Source organism: Tupaia chinensis, unplaced genomic scaffold, assembly GCF_000334495.1.
Source record: "Tupaia chinensis unplaced genomic scaffold, TupChi_1.0 Scaffold000340_1, whole genome shotgun sequence".
Classification (NCBI taxonomy): Eukaryota; Metazoa; Chordata; class Mammalia; order Scandentia; family Tupaiidae; genus Tupaia; species Tupaia belangeri.
In genome coordinates this window covers 3,012,288-3,026,510 of record NW_006159834.1, presented here as the reverse complement: position 1 = coordinate 3,026,510, position 14,223 = coordinate 3,012,288, and the positions used below count along the sequence as shown (strand labels likewise).

Here is a 14,223-nt window from a genome sequence, read left to right as displayed (position 1 = left end):
CTTCAGTCCTGGTGGTATTATGTTAAAGTAGTCACAGTCATTATCATAAATTCCAAAGACCAAAACTAACCCTAATTCTTTCTCTTTAGTACACACCCTAATTCATTCTCTTTAGTACACTGGCTAAACCTGCCTCAGAGGAAACCCAAAACAATGATCAGTCACCACACTGTGCATTGTACCTGCCCCATTTGACACTCTGTAGTACCCTCCTGAGCCTCAGTCACACTGGACAGAGCCACCCTCTGTCTCTGTCTCTCACCCACTGGATTAGCAACCTCTGATGGCAGATGTGAACCTTTCCAGTGTCTAGCTCAGTATCTGGAACATAGTAAGCATTCAGTAAATGTTGAATTGTTATGTTTGTTATGTTATGTACACTACATTTAATGTAGCTGCTTCCAAGAATTTCAAGTATTGAGACGTTATTGCTGAGGCTTCCTTTAATTCAGCAAGGTGCCTTATGAATGGGACCTCAATTAGTGTTTTCTGATAATAATAATAATGACAAAAATATAGTTGGTGAGTTCAATGACACTCTTTTTAAAACCCATCAAGTTGTGTTATAGTCTGCCTACAGTAGAGTGTCGATGACTCACTAATACATAGTCTAAGATTGGGGTAATTTTGCAGAGAAGTAAGGGTTGTTTTGTACAAACTATACTGTATGAACCCACCCCAGTTCCTGCTGCAAACCTCAGTTATATTGGAATATAAATGAGCAAGACCATTTTAACAGTAAAAATGATGCAAATATTAGTAACTACAATAGTTAAAGAAGTGATATTAGAACTGCTTCCATAAGCTGTCTTTTTATGACTTTAAAGACAGGGCAGGTCTCCCTTATAAGACAGCTGATCAGACTGCCTCCATCATCTTCCCATTTGGCATATTCAGTGGCTTTCCAACTCTCCCCACCAGCCAGGCCACAGAAGAGGTACTCCAAACTAGCATAAACCTCTTCCAATTGTAGCTCCACCATGACCAAGATGGTTAGTTCATTCATTTCAACTACTATTTTTCAAGTCTTTGTTATATATCAGAATTTTTTTTCTAGACACTGGACAATGGATTAAGAAGTGTTTCTTTGCTATGGAGCTTACATTTAGTAGAGACAGACAAAAAAATATATCTGCAATAAAACACAGTATATTTCTGGGTTGTTAGAATCATGACTTTTCCAACAACCCCATAGATGGTCATAAGTATAGTGGAGGATAATTAACAGGTTAAGGTAGGATGACCTTATAAATCGTTGTGCAAAATGGGAGGCTTTTGAACAAAAATCAAAGATGGAGTATTTACAATAACCATGACGGAAGATGTAAACCAGAACTATCCCAGGTAAACCAGGGCATCTGGTCACCTAAGTGAGGGACATGAGCAATGTATTGGGCACAAGAAAATGCCTCAACTTCCAGGATCTAAAGACATGAAACTTTGGTAGCTAGCTAACAAATTAGGTAGCAGAAGTGGAGCACACTGTTGGGAGTAATTCACTTACCCTCCATCATAACAGTGTGAAGCAGGTGCTCTAATCGTTTCTAAGGTGTGAGTCAGGAAATGAGCAAAGACCCTAGGGCTGAGTTTTCCTAGAGCCTCTCATAATCCTCTAGTTCTTGCTTCTTCTCTGGGTCTTTTTCCCTGAAGTGCCCACATTTACTTTTTCCCTCTCAAGGATCCCTATTTATGATTCAGTAAGATGTCATGCTTGATAAGTTTTCAAATACGGTAAGTTAAAATAAAGATGCTGACTTTTGACCATAATTTCTGTGCTTGTGAAGCAAGAAGAATGTCCCTTTCATGACTCTTCTTGATGATTTAACTCTTTGGACAAAGCCTCTGGTGCTTTGGGCACAGAACTATATTTACTTCAGGCCCATATTCTTCTGTATGGATCCTGCTGTATTATCCTCAACATTATATATAGTGACATCAAGTCTGTACCTTTTTCTAGAGGTATTTGTAAGCAGCAGTGTGCCTTGAAAGATTTCCTCTAAATAGAAATTATTTTAGAATGCTATTTCCCTAATGGGAAGATAAGAAATAAGCATATGGGACCAGCAGATGTCATAAGGTTACCTCACTGGACTACCTCACAATCAACTGTACTTCAAGTTCTGGACTCAATGGCTTGAAACTCATGCTGGGTGCATGTACATATGTGCCCAAAATCCTGAGAGGAGAATGGAGGAGAAGGGATTGTGGCATGGTAATCTCCCCTGGAGGGGGGTGATTTCTTGCTTTCTATCTTTGTGTTTCTGGCAAGCACACTTGCCCTATAGCAAAAATCTCTCTCTCAAAGAAATTAAAGGAAGCAATAAGCATATATTTGACATGTGGGAGTCACTGGATATTGGCTCATTTACAATTATTAAATCAATAAAAATAGTTAGGTCAATCAAGAGATTTTAGATTATTAACTATATAAGAACAATACATATTATGGTAATATTTGGTATTGTGATAGTATTATTACATAGGTACAGGAATATTTTATTGCTATCAGTGTAACTTACTATACTATTTTAGAAATCAGTTTGACATTACTTTTCAAAGACTAAAAAAAAAAAAAGTAAAGTTTATCATCTTAGTCTCAGCACCTAAACACGAAGAAGTCAATTTAAGAAACATAAAAAAGGATGAATAATTCTATTGGAATAAATAAGCAAAAGCTGGAAACAATGTTTCAAAAGGAGATGAAATAATTCTTTGCATCCCTACAGAGTATTTTTGTGGAAATTAAAAATGATATTGTTGATGGCTATGTGTCATCAGGGAAAAGATGCCTGATATAGAAATATTAAATTTAAAAAGAAAAAAGTATAAAAGTTTCATTATATAAAAATCTTTGTGTAAACCACAGGATATAATGGGAATTGGAAGAAAGCATGACAAAATTAAAATGCAGTAAATCAGTTAGAATTATAGGTGCATGAGTTATTTTTAGTAAGTTTACATTAGTGTTAGAAGAATTACAATAAATACTTTTTTACAAATTGCTCAACACAGACTTATTCATGCTTGCTTAGAATCACCAGAGAAGTGATATATAATCCTTAATTTTCGAGGGACCAACTAACTAATTTGAATTTATACAGGATGAATTGGAGAAAAGGAACAAAACTGAGTAGAAAGTTTGTCCAGGAGCTTTTGTGATATTTAGAACGAGTGTAGACTCTGATGAAGTGGTTTAGTGAGAATGATTTTCAAGTAGAATTCTGTGGCTTGACATCCTGTGTGTGCATTTTGAGGGATGTCTAGAAAATCTGCCTGGTACTCTGAAGAGAGATAGCTCTGTGATACTGAAATAACTGCCTTTGATAGTTCTTCACTGATAAAATTTGAAGGTTATTTGTGCCCTACAGCTTAGTTTTAAATTAATCAGTCTGAAGCTATGATACCTTCACCATAATTCTTTGAGTTGAAACTACATAAATTTATGTGTGTGTGTGTGTGTGTGTGTGTGTGTGTGTGTAGAATTGCTAGTTCTCTGCAAAGAAAAGAAGATACTTTTTATTTAAAAAATAAAAAAGCCAAGATTAATGAGAGAATTGAAATTAAAAGGTTAAAAAAATTTAAATATTCTATCCTTATGTGGGTTCTATAAATTTTGTCACTTAATATTTAGATAAAACACCTCATTGGCTTTGATGTTTGAAACAACACTGTATGCATATGTTCATTAAAAAAAATGCCACATTATCAATGTTGTATAGGAAATTCAGAAAGTACTCTTTGCCCTTGTCTCATTCTGGAGGGTAATGGATGAATATGGACATTAACTTGTGAATAGAAAGGTTATTAAAAGGTATACAAGTGTTTAAAGTATGTGGATGCTTTAAAAATAAGTAATATTGAGTGTATTTATATGTATAATACATATTAAATAGTTGGTTCAAAATGTCTGCTAATTTTAAATACATTTTATGCTAGGCTTTCTGATATAGCCTTTTACATGTCTTATTCCCTAAGTTTTACTAAACTCTGTCAGTCTCAGCAAAGCCTTAGCAAGGTGAATGGTGATTAAGACCCTCTGCTTTAAGCAGTCTGAGTAGGTCTTAGGAAGGCAGGCGATAGGAGAAATAAGCCCTTTTTTTGATGTGAAAGTCTTGGATAAACCAGACTAGTCTGAAGTCAGTCTGATCTTACTTATCTAGCCAAGAACTTGGAGGAAAGGTCTCTAAAGGGACTTGTTCATTAAGATACTCATATGAAACCAAATTCTAGATGATTCCGTTCTTAAATTCGGAAACCCAGTCACAGTGAGGCCTTGGTTCACAAAAGATCATTAAGGGTAGGAGTGGTGCAGTGGTAGTGGAACTAGAACCACATATCATTAAGGGTAGGAGTGGTGCAGTGGTAGAACCAGGTGGAAGGATTGTGAGTTTGCATCCCGGGACTTCCCTGGCATACCTGGAATATACACACACATACCATTCTCCTGGCTGGCTGGGACTAGGGGTCGATCATGGCATGGGACCCCATTAAGGATACCTCTCTCTCTTTTTCTCCCTCATGGAAGAAATAAATAAATTTTCAAATATTAGTGCCACATATACATTCATTGCTGAACCCTTAATATTATGTTCAGAGCCTGGAGTTTGAAAATTGGTAGTGGTATATAGTGATTGAATGTATAAGATAAAAGAAATTAAAATTAAAATTTTTAAAAAGAAACTACACTTAAAAAAAAAAGAACGAGGCGTTACATAGATTCCATTTCTGTTTTTGCTCTTTGTGTGGAGTTTTCTGTCACTAGTTAGTAGTTCAGAAAGGGCAATACTAAAATGTCACCCACCTCCAATTTTCGAACATGATGATCATCTGGTTAGCACTCCTACTGGAGTGAAAAGTGGCCCCGCAGTAACTATGGGCACAAACGCCGTAGAAACTGGTGACACTGCCATTGTCGGCCACTGGCTCATGTGAACCAGGAAATGATTTATGTAGGTAGCACTGTGTTATGAGACATTTTGCTATAAAATTAACAGCAATGTTTATGGACAATTTGGGTTAAATAGCTTGTAAGCAAGCAAAATAAAAAGTTCAGGGTAAATCAATACTTTTGATGTAATAGGAGTAAGAGCTTTCCAATGTGTTTAACATAAGCATGTAAGCTTTACTAACAAGAACATTTGCTTAGCCTTTGCTATTAGGTTTTATTGCCACATTTATTGTGAAACTATAATAAAACCTTGTTGAGACTTTATAACCAGATAAAATGTACTGATAGTGTAGAATGCATGATGGGTGATGGCCATCACATTTCAAAGACCTCAGCAAGTATATCTGATCAATAAATACTATTTTCTAAACATCTTATTAGGTACAATGAAATCATAGAAGCTATGACTATAGTCAACACAGTCTATAGTGTTGAATACATGTTATAGATATGCGTCCACTATCTCAAGGAGTATATTGTGACACATGATGGCATCGATAATAAATAATAGAAGAGTTCATGATATGTGAGTAGTAAAAACATGCTTAATAAGAAAGTGTATTTGATATTTCAGTTAAACCATAATGAGTAATACTATTTTGGAGAAGTAAAAAGGAGGAAAAAAATGTCATTACTATGTACAATGGCCAAAGTACAATGGTCCACAGACAGCTGACAGATTGGGAGGAAGTGTTTGCAGGAAAAAGAGAGAGAAAGAGAGAGAGAGAGAGAGAGACTAATGTAGTGATTCAAGCTTTGAATACCTAAAACATAGGTAAATGAAAAATATAAGAAACTTAACAGGGATATTTGTAGCCACTGAAGAGGGAACCCAAAGTACATATAAATACATTCAACCTCATTATGAAAAGAGATGAAATAAATACAATAATGAATATCTACTTTGCAAATATAGTTTCAGCAAAAATTAGAAAGTTGGATAATGCTGAATATTGGTGAGAGTGTTTGGCAGCAGGCCTGCCAAGACATTCCCAATGGGGACGTAGGCTAATGCAGCCATTTTGAGAGTTTGTGAAATAGCACTAGCTAGAACCCTATTGCCAAGAAATTCACTCCCTATTTTGTACCTCAGAGAAATGAGTACAAAAATATGGTGTAAGCATTCATTATTGTTATTGTTTTCTGATAGCAGAGAGTTGGAAGCAATTTGAGTATCTAGATAGGGAACTTAATACAAAATTGAATAAAATAGAATGTGATAGAGAAATCTGTGAACCATTTGAAATATGGTGCAGCCATTCAGGCAATACTTACATATATAGTCATTGAGTTTAAACAAAAGGGAAGAAAATCAGATTTCTATTACAATCTACTTTATGTAAATTTAAATTAGTTACATAAAACAGTACTAGGTGAAAAACTTCTAAGATACATGTATATCCAGAGATAGAGAGCAAAACATAAAGAGTGTATATGTTGGGAACCAGCAGTTAGCATAATGGCTATGTCGCTGGACTCCCACATAGTCAACCACAGTTCACGTCCCAGACCTGGTGACTTAGAACTCACGCCGGGCGCGTGTGCGTGCGTGCCCAAGATCCCGGGAGGAGAATGGAGGAGAAGGGATTGTGGCATGACCATCCCCCCTGGGGGATGATTTTTCACTTTCTGTCTCTATGTCTCTCTCTGTCTGGCGAGCACACACGCCCTATAGTGAAAACCTCTCAAAAAAAAAAAAAAAAAAAGAGTGTATATGTTGACTGGGGAGATGGTAAATGAAAGTGGGTTCTGGGATGAAAGAAAAATTAAACTTAGATAGGGATTTGCACAGAGTGATGATGAAAGGGTCGTAAATTGGGCAGTTTAGCTCTCCAACCCTGGGCCCCTGAACAGGGAGCAGCTAGAAGCCTCTGTTTTCTTCCAATACAGTTAATACTCTATGCAAGGGAATCCAATTTGGCTTGTTGTTACCTTATATTTTTTAACAAGTACTTTGTAAAGTGAGTTAAATCATCAGGATTATAAACCTAATTAGGAAATTGCAACATTCATTTCCTCCTTTTCCTAAATAAAGCTCTGAGGAAAAGGAGACATGAGCTGAGTGCAGAGCATGCTGCTGAAGGGGCAATGGCTCAGGAGAAGAAGATGGTGGGAGGCCAGACCCACACTGAGGGCAAGAGAACGAGCCAGCGTTTTCCAGAGAGTGTAGGTAAGACCAGATTAACCCAATGGGGAGAAGACTTGGAGCAGGACATCTAAGGTTTCCTAGCCATTCCAACTTCCCATGTGTACAATGAGAAATCACACCGAGGGTTCCTGCCTCTGAGAAAGTTTTTGTTTTTGTGTTTTGATCTTTGTTTTATTTTACCACTGCTGTGTGCTAGTTTTATGCACAAGTAGGGGCTTCCACCAGTTCCTGCTCACCTCCACAGAGCTGGCACAAATCAGGAAATAAAAGCTTTCCATTTTACTTCTAGTCATCGTCATCATCTCTTATTTATTTATTTATTTATTTATGAGAGAGATTTCTGCTATGGAGTGCAAGTGCTCACCAGAGAGACAGAAAACAAGAAATCACCCCCGGGGGGGGAGGGGAGGGGATGGCCATGCTGCAATTCCTTTTCCTCCATTTTCCTCATGGGATTTTGGGCATGCATACATACATACATGCACCAGTGTGTGTGTTTTTTTTGTTTGTTTGTTTTTTTTTTTGAGAGATTTTCACTGTAGGGCGCGTGCGCTCGCCAGACAGACAGAGAGAGACATAGAGACAGAAAGCGAGAAATCACCCCCCAGGGGGGATGGTCACGCCGCAATCCCTTCTCCTCCATTCTCCTCTCGGGATCTTGGGCACGCATGCACATGCGCCCAGCATGAGTTTTAAGCCACCGGGTCCGGGACACAAACCTCGGTCGACTACGTGGGAGTCCAGTGACATAGCCATTACGCTAACTGCTGGTTCCCCCCAGTGTGTGTTTTAAGCCACCGGGTCCAGGACTCGAACCACAGTCAACTATATGGGAGGCAAGTGACATAACCGTTACGCTATCTGCTGGTCCCTCTAGTCATCTTCTTAAATAGAAGATGGGGGTCACTAGAATGAGAATGGTCAAAGGTAAATAGTGTAGTAAGGAGGATACTCTTATTCCTCCAAGTCCTTGCCCGATAACCACTTTATTTAAATCACCCCTTCCTTGCCTAAGTCCTTTAGCTGATTCTTGGGAGGGTAAGAACACAAAGACCAGAATGTTGGAAAGAGCCACGTAAGTGGTCATCAGAAGGAAGCAGGAACACTGTCTTCCAATTGACCTCCAGGAAGACTGCAAATGCTGCAGCTTCTGGCCTTGCTCCAGAATTGTGGGCTGACCCCAACCTGAGCAACATTTATTTCCTTCTTTTCCTAAATAAAGCTCTGAGGAAAAGGAGAGATATTTCCTAAGGGAAGCTTGCCTTCGTGGTTTCAGGAGCTGAGTGAGTGGCACAGGAAGGAGGGGCAATCAGTGCTCCAAGATGTTCATCCCAATCTCTGACACTGCTTCTCATTATCAGATCTTTAATTCAGAGAGACACAGATGTTGGCATCACCAGCAACTTCGATCTAACTGCCCCAGGATCTGTATGTTAGTTCAGTGACATGAAAACCTCCTCCAGTGCTTCTTCCTGCATGATCTGTCCCTAGAGCCTTTTGTGGGCCTTGTCTCTTTTTCCTCTGAGCCTCACACTTGACTCTTGCCTTGAAATTTCATCCTTTACTTCAACAGACTCCTCCCTACTTAACATGCTGATTCTATTAGAATGGTTCATTGCTCAGGCAACCACACTGTTCCTGGGGCACAGCCTGCCCTTTGCCTCCCCTTCTTAAGCAATTGGAACAACAGAGAGTTGGTAACATATTGGATTGATACTCTAATCAAAGGCAACTAATGAGACCTGAACATGGAGGAGAGTCTTACACATAAGGCATGTTGTGTGAGAGAGAAAGAGAGATAGAGAAATTCAACAACACGTAGTGATGGGGGAAAGTGTTAAAATAGTTTTATTTATATTCTGAAAAATAACCAAAATATGGTATTTAAATACTAGTTTAAAAAACAAAAGAAATTTATGACAGTGTATTTTCCATTCCAGTACTTTTATTCATACAGATCAATGCATTGTAAAAATACTTCTCTTATGCTTTTTCTTGAATAACCGTCCTTTCTCTCAATTGATCTAGACTAGAAACTGCTTTTCTCAGCTGAATGGCCAGAACTCTCAGTCTACTGCTTGAGTAGATGCTCATCATGTCACTGTGAAAAGGCGCTGTCCAGGCACCATACGAATTCAAACTGTCACAAAGAAGCATCATGATTATTGACTTTCATGTGAGTTGCTTACAATTTTATACCTAATTACTATGCCATACAATCATGATTATGGAGACCATTAAATGTTTCATTAACGTTTTATGTCTTTTATTTGATTAGTATAGCAAACTCTACTCATGTGTACTCTGTGTTCATAGTATATTAAACATGCAACATGGTTTTTTGTTCAGAAAGCATGATCTCCCAATCTAAACATAAGAATAAAAAATATTTTTTTCTTTTTTGCCTTATGTTAGAGCATAGAGTAGGAACTACCAGAAAATGTTGCCAAAAATTTCATATGAATATACTGCAATTAAAAACTGTCAACAGAAGTATTTTTAGAAAACTTTGGGTATTTTTGATAAATAGTCTTTTGGCATCTCAGCCCCAGAATTTACTTGTGAACGCACGTGCCCTCACTCTTTATAGAGCTCAGCAGATGTGAAGATGTGTTCGTGGGCAGCATGCGTTCATAATGGAGGCAACACAGAGAAGTCTGTCTGTCTAGGCAACGACAGGTAACCTAGACTTGAGAACTTCATGATACTTTATTCACTCCCTTTAACAAGTCTGAAGGAATTCCATTTTACAGATAATAACATTTCATGTACTTAATAAAAAGTGGATTTGGGATAGTGGATTTGTGATTACCCATTCAAATTTGGGACCCAATACCCAATTTTTCAACATCAGAACCTCACCCAACATTGCCAGATATAAAACATTTTAAAAGGATCATTTAAAAGTGGGATTAAATAATTTGCAGGAGATTATACTTGAACGTTCAGTTTTTGAAACCTAGCTCTTGCTTAAGCTTTGACTTTTGCAATATAGTTAGACAACATGAATCTGCAATTTCCTACTCAACCCTGAATTTTAGTTTTAAATTCCCTTTATTTCTCAGTTACTCTGTCAGTCTGCTTTGCAAGCTTGCTGATATCCTTAATTTTTCTACAATAGTTTTAGCATTTCTTAAATAGTTGCAGATCTGTGACCGTTCACTTTTCTCATGCAATCTCACTGTCATTAATATTTGGCTTACATTAGGTTTTTTAATTTAAATTTGTTTACGTTCATTCACTGTACATCATTATAGCATACAAAATGAGATTTTCCATCCAGAGTACACTGTATATTGTCTCAATCAAGCACATCAACATACATGTTATTGTAAAAAAATAATTTTCCATTTCTTGTTTCCTGTATGTTTTGCTTTTTTCCCCCCATCCTTGATTCCCTATCTCTTACCCTCAGCCATCTCCCTCTCTCTTCCCACACTGTCTCTGGTATCTATGTTTACTTTCTATACTGTTTTTCCCCCATTTTTTAATTGAATTACTAAAGATCTTAATTAATCTAAATATTTTCATAGCAAACACAGCAGATATATACATTTCCATGAACACAAGTCTAACTTTAGGCATCCTATAAAGTAGCACCTAGCTGGGGCTATATATCTTAACTGCAGTCATCGAATGGATTTTCTTTTTCTGAAACTTTTCCTTTTTTTGTAACTTAATTTACATTCTTTACCTAAGCATCATCACAGCATACAAAATGTGACTTCCCATCAAGAATATAATGCATAGTGACTTAATCATGCATATTATTATCCAAAATTTTCCATTTATACATCCTAGAATTTTTTACCCCTCTTTCTGACCCTCTGTCCTTTCCCACCCTCTTCTCCCTATGTCTCTGGTGACTACAGTTGTCTTCTATTCCTTTTCCACCCACATTGTATTGATCGCACAATTTCTTAAATAATCTAACTACTTTCAATGGTAAGTTCATATGGTAGTATTAAGAAAACCAGTTTTAACTTAAATTATAGAAATGCTAAGGAACTTAGCAGGTTAGGATTCTGTTCAAATGGTAGGTGCATGAACCTATCAGTCTCATGTACTTTATCTTCTGTTCTGGTTCCATTTTTCCTATTAAATTCTGGGATATAATATTCAACTCCAGACTTGTCCCTATGATTAAACTGGCTGCTTTCTTATTTTTTGAACTCTTCTTTCCGTGTGTCTGTATTTAATTTTCCTGATATAGCACACCCTTGAGAACTTCTTGGAGATCTGGTCTGGTGCTGGTAAATTCTTTCAGGTTTTGTTTATCTGAGAATGTTCTTGTCTTTTCTTCCCACATGAAAGAGAAAGATAATCTTGCTGGGTACAGTATTATTGGCTAAAATTGCTTTTCTCTTAACACTTTGAATATATTTTCCCATTCTCTAATTTACACTCAAAACTCCCTGCAGCTCAAGATGCTTTCCCTCTCTTTTTTTTGACTCGGCTATTAGTAACAATGAAAAATAATTATTAGATTTATTGCAATGCAATCCTAGAACATCTTTCCTTTTTAAAACCATTTTCATATATTTATAATAATGCCAATCACATATTGCAAGAACCTAAGAGTAGTTTGCAAATGATGCAATACAGCACTTGAAATTGTTTAAAGAATTATAAAAACATACAAATTTATTTCTGTCAGAGTCATTGTTCTTAAATACAACACATATATTTTAAAAAAAAACTCAGAGATTAGAAAATATAATCACAGGAAGATTAAAAAACAATACCGATTATTCTCAAAGAACTTCAGTTTGTAGATCAATATTAATTTAGAAAACAAGGTGGTTTAGTGGATGTGATAATTAAATTCATGTGCCATCTTGACTAGACCATAATGAACAGTTGTTTGATGAACCTTTCATCCAGATTTCGCTATAAAGGTGCTTTTTGTTTATTTTGTCTTGTTTTGCTTTGGTTTGGGTTTTGTTTTTGCTAAAAGGCACATGTTGTTTCCAGATAGAGACAGACAGACTGGTGTGTTGGGGAGGGAGTGAGAAAGCAACCTCCAGGAGGGATAGCCATGCTGCAGTCTCCTCTCCACTGTCCTCTTGGGATTTAGGGCACACATGCACATACACCTGGCAAGTTTTTCAAGCCGCTGGGTCTGGGACTTGAACCGCGCATCCAGCCATGCGGGATCCAGCGGCTTAACCTCCATGCCATCTGCTGGACCCAAGTAATTTTAAAGATGTTGATTCATATTATAATCAGCTAACTTTAAGTAAAGCAGATTATCCTCCATAATGTAGTGGCCTTTATCAAATAACTTGAAGTCCTTAAGAAAAAAGGCTAAGATTTCCTTAGAAAGAATGTTTTCTGCTCTGCATCATAGAAATTCTGCTTGAGCTTCCAGCCTTTGGACTCAGGATTATAACACTAACTCCTACCTGAATTCAACAGCCTGCCAACTTATTCTACAGATTTTGGATTTGACCCCCTGCCAGCCTTTATAAAGCAATTCCTTACAATCAATCTTTCATCTATTTATCAATCCATTAACTATCTGTCCTGTTGTTTCTCTTTCTCTGAAGAACCTTGCCTAATAAATTCCTAATGATACTACAGAATTCACTAAATTTTATCATAGAAGTAAAACAGGTGTCAATGACATCAAAATTAGCCATAATCAAGACACAAGAAGATGTTTCCTCACCTTACATGGTGACCTCTCACTGGTGACCAAATCACTTTCTGGAAGGAGGTCTCAATTAGAACCACCATGAGTGAAGGATCACTATCATGGGTATTTGTAATTTTCCCTTGAAAGGTGATGTTGTTCTAATATGGAATATTTCTGTGACGTTTGTTTAATCCTTGATTTATTTTATTTTTTGAGAATTTCCTTCTTATACCATAGGGGTAGACCACCTTTGGTCATATTTATGCTATTAAAATGTATCTGGTCATTGTTTAGGGTGCCAGAGAGCTGGGAACGCAATCCAGGATGGAGTCACTAGATCATCCTCTCTTAGGATCTTCAGGAATGTTTCAAAGTCTAGCTAGCCTCTGTTAGTCCCCTTGTGAATGAAGAGGAAGCTGGTTTTAGAGAAAGGGGATATATGAATAAACATAGAATAAAGAGCAGAGACTACAATTTTTCAAGACCCAGGAAAACAGGGAGAAATAAAGTTCCTAAAAATAAAATTAGTAATAGCCAGATTCAGTTCCTGAGTTTGGATATATGTCTTTCTTTAGAGTTCATGAAACAGCTTAGTAACTGTCTACTGCATTTTCACCTCCTTGTCATTTTCCTCCCACTTCTTTGTTTTCTTTGTCTCCAAGGTAATTTGAGTGGCTTCATCATAAGAGCTGTAATTAAGATAAGACAACCAGTTCCCTTTTGATAAAGTAAGTTACGATTTTTCTTTCATTTGCTGCCTTATGTTAGTATTCTTTAAAATCTAAAGAGATAAAAATCAATGTCTTTACTTTATTGCACTGTCATTTCATAAACCCCATCATCATTTTTCTAATAGCATTGAATGCATTACCTAACACAAAACAATCTAGATGATGCTCAAATGTAGGTTTTGATTTTCTATTAGTGTTTAAGGTCTTTTTAAAAAATTGTTAGAGAGTGTGTGGCATCAGAGATAGAGAGAAAGAGAAAGAAAAGAAAAAGAAAAGAAAAGAGAAAGAGGAAGAAGAGAAAGAAACCTTCCTCAATGAGATATGGTCAAATAGAAATCCTTGTTCCTTCATTTCTCCCGCCTGTCAGGATTCTGGGCATACGGGCACAGGTGGCTAGCAGGTTTTTCAAGCCACTGGGGCCAGTGAACTTCAGTTGGATATATAGGATCCAGCTTTTTATACAGAGCATTTAACTGCTGGGCTGCAGGGCCATCTGTGATGTAAGAACACAGGTTACAAGTCAAATTGTTAGAAGCCTGGAACGGATTATATTTTGAAATAACCCAAAACATACTGGGAAAATTATTCAAAATGATTAGTATAGGAAATGTATTAAGGAAAGATAGAAGGTGAATAGGATATAAATTTTGTAGTACTGGAGGTAGGAGTTGGATAAGTCCTGTCTGATCTTCTGGGTTGTATTCCATCTTAGCCAGTCCAAAAAGGAATCTTTACTACAGGCAGTCCAAGAGCTCCG

The 14,223-nt window shown here is 37.0% G+C and overlaps 1 long non-coding RNA gene across 2 annotated transcripts in view; it reads left to right on the top strand.

Annotated features, from left to right (window-relative positions):
- The first annotated feature begins 9,129 nt into the window (after nt 1-9,129).
- LOC102490333 (uncharacterized) overlaps nt 9,130-14,223 on the top strand; it is a 56,758-nt gene continuing 51,664 nt past the window's right edge. The window contains exons 1-3 of one of the 2 annotated variants that reach the window (XR_003549968.1): nt 9,130-9,273; nt 9,688-9,776; nt 13,398-13,463. This is a non-coding gene — a long non-coding RNA (uncharacterized LOC102490333). The remainder of the gene's footprint in view (nt 9,274-9,687; nt 9,777-13,397; nt 13,464-14,223) is intronic. The other variant, XR_003549967.1, reaches the window with a different exon arrangement.